The sequence below is a fragment of the Rhinopithecus bieti genome, unplaced genomic scaffold (genome assembly GCF_001698545.2).
Source record: "Rhinopithecus bieti isolate Rb0 unplaced genomic scaffold, ASM169854v2 scaffold_64250, whole genome shotgun sequence".
Lineage (NCBI taxonomy): Eukaryota > Metazoa > Chordata > Mammalia > Primates > Cercopithecidae > Rhinopithecus > Rhinopithecus bieti.
The window spans coordinates 110,813-114,066 of record NW_016824178.1 but is presented as its reverse complement, the minus strand read 5'-3'; positions in this window follow the sequence as shown (position 1 = coordinate 114,066).

Genomic DNA, 3,254 nt, shown 5'->3' with positions numbered 1-3,254 from the left:
TTTTTTTTTTTTGAGACAGGGTCTCACTGTGTTACCCAAACTGGAAGGCAATGGCACAATCACAGCTCACTGCATCCTCGACCTCCTGGGTTCAAGTGATCCTCCTGCTGCAGCCCCTAAGGTGCTGGGATTACAGGGGTGAGTCACCCTGACCAGCCTTGAGTTAATTTTTGTATATGGTATAAGGTTAAGAGTGCAGCTTCATTCTTTTGCAGGTCAATATCCAGTTTTCTCAGTACCATTTGTTGAAAATAGTGTCTTTTCTCCCATTGAATGGTCTTGGCACACTTCTCAAAGATCATTTGACAGCATATCTGAAAGTTTACTTCTGGGCTATCTATTCCAATCATCTGTATGTCTGTCTTTATGCCAATACCACACTGTTTGGATTACTGTAGCTTTGTAGTAAGTTTTGAAATCAGGAAGTGTGAGTCCTCCATTCTTCTTCTTCAAAATTGTTTGGCCTATTAGAGGTCCCTAGATTCCTATGAATTTTAAGATGCGGTTTTCTATTTCTGCAAACAAATATCATTAGGATTTTAGTGGGGATTACATTGAATTTGTCAATTGTTTTGGGTAGTATAGACATCTTAACAGTATTAAATCTTCTAATCCATAAACGTGAGATTCCTTTCCATTATTTATGTCTTTAATTTCTTATTTTTATACATGATAGTTTTTAATATACATCTGAGCTAAAGACCAAACACTGACAGTAGGAGAAGAACAAATAGCAAGTTTGTTAGCCTACATTTAAACCTCAAACAAAAGAGATGACTTTTTGTTTATCTAACAAGTTCTGCATTGATTACACACCATAAGTAATATTATATAAAAACACACTTGTATTTCGTAAGAATATTTTATTTATTGGGTCGTATATTTCAACTAGGTGATCTAGCATAGTTGGTACTTTTGAAGTTTAACTTTATTAGATGAAAGTATGGTGTGAAATATAAGTACACTGTTGTTGGAACTGAACTATAAAGCTGGAAATAGAAGTAGTTGCTTCATGAGGTTGTAATTCTTAAGTCTATCTTATCTCATTTTGTTTTACCTTTTATTTTATTTTAGATTCAGGAGGTATATGTGCTTATTTGTTGCATGGATATATTGCATATTGGTGGGGATTGGGCTTCTAGTGTACCCATTACCCAAATAGTGAACATTGTACCAGATAGGTTATTTTACCCTGCACCTCCCTTCCACCCTCCCCTCTTTTGGAGTCCCCAGTGTCTATTATTTCCATCTTTATGTTCCTGTGTACCCATTGTTTAGCTCCCACTTATAAGTGAGAGCATGCAGTATTTGGTTTTCTCTTCCTATGTTAGTTTGCTTAGGAGAATGGCCTCCAGCTCCATCCATGTTACTGCATGAGACATGATTTCATGCTTTTTATGGCTGCCTAGTACTCTGTGGTGAGTATATATATATCATGTTTTCTTTATCCAGTCAACTGTTCATGGATACTTAGGTTGGTTCCCTGACTTTGTTATTTTGAATATATGAGTGCAGTTGTCTTTTTTATATAACGATTTCTGTTCCTTTGGGTAGATAACCAGTAGTAGGATCATTGGGTCACCTGGTATTTCTATTGAATTATTTCAGAAATTGCCACACTATTTTCCACAGAGGTTGAATTAATTTACATTCCCACCAACAGTGTATAAGCATTCCATTTTCTCTGCATCCACACCAATATTTGTTGTTTTCTGACTTTTTAATAATAGCCATTCTGTATTTATGTCTTTAATTTCTCTTTAGCAGTGTTTTTTAGTTTTCAGTGAACAAGTCTTTTACCTCCTTGGAAAAGTTAATTCCTAAGTATTTTATTATTTTGGTGCTACTGGAAATTGAATTACTTTAATTTCCTTTTGGGATTGTTCATTGTTAGTATACAGAAATACAACTGATTTTTGCCTGTAGATTTTGAAATGATTTGTGACTATTAATTAGAGGGTGCACCCAAAGCTATGGTGGCCTGGTAATAACACTTTTGTCTCAGTGTTCACACTAAGAATTGTGCAAGAGATCAAACATTTTCCTGTCCTTATGGGTTTGGAACCACATTTCTTATAATTCACTCATTGCATGATAATATATGATAAAAATTGATAGCATTTTCTAACATATACATATTTTCCTTGTAAATAAGCTATGTTGTTAATTTTCCCAATTTCTTTTCAAGGATATAGAAATTCCAAAATTTTGACTAAAACAAAAAGGAATAAGAAAGAAAGCAAAAATGCCTGAAGTCTTTCCATTTCTGTATCAACCACCATTAACACCATAGTAAACTATATATTCATATAGGTTTATAATAAGTAATTTTGCAAGGGTGGGATCATACCACATGTGTTTTTTAAGCCAAATTTTTCACTTACCTATATATTACAGTGGTATTTCCGAATACACAAATATGGATATATAACAGATATCCTTTCTGATGTTTGTATAGTGTTTTTGTATAGATATAATAAAGTTAACAAATCCTCTTCTAATGTATATTCAGATTATGCTCACTCCTATAAACCAAGGTACAATGAACATCATTGTACAAACCTCTTTGCCCTCCTGTGTGTTCAGCTCCTGGATATATACATGTATATATTCAAGTATATATATATGTACTTGAATATGCAAATAAAAGTCTGGAAGAGAATAAGGCTGAATATTATCAGTAATCATAACTGGGTGAATGGTAGGTAATTGTGTTCTCATCTATATTTTTTATTTTCATAAGACTATACTATCTTTCTCACATATTTTAATGTTCATAGAGTTATAGGTAATTTTATCATCACAATTTTAATTTTCATGGAAATATTATTAAAATAAAAGGTTTTAGAAGCAAAATACTGGGTATACAGAAATGAAACCAACTAATCACATATAAATACATTTTATTAGTGTTTATTGGGATTATGCCAACTATTGAAAAATTGAAGAAAATGGCCATGTTTCTGATAGATTAAAGTGTTTTACAAAACTTTAGGTTTTGCTGTTGGATACACCTGGAAAAACAACAGAAATACATATATTTCCATTTCTTAAAATTAAATGCTTTGACATTTATATACTTAAAACACTGGTGGCCAAAAACTGATGGTCACCAGTCTTCAAATGCCATACTAGTGAGTTACCCATATCCTAGGAATCTTTACTATAACCCCTAAATACGAAGAAAGTAAAATGACCTGCCTTGTTTTTGCCTGTAACTGAGTAGAGTGGAAATGAATGCTAGGGGGAAATGA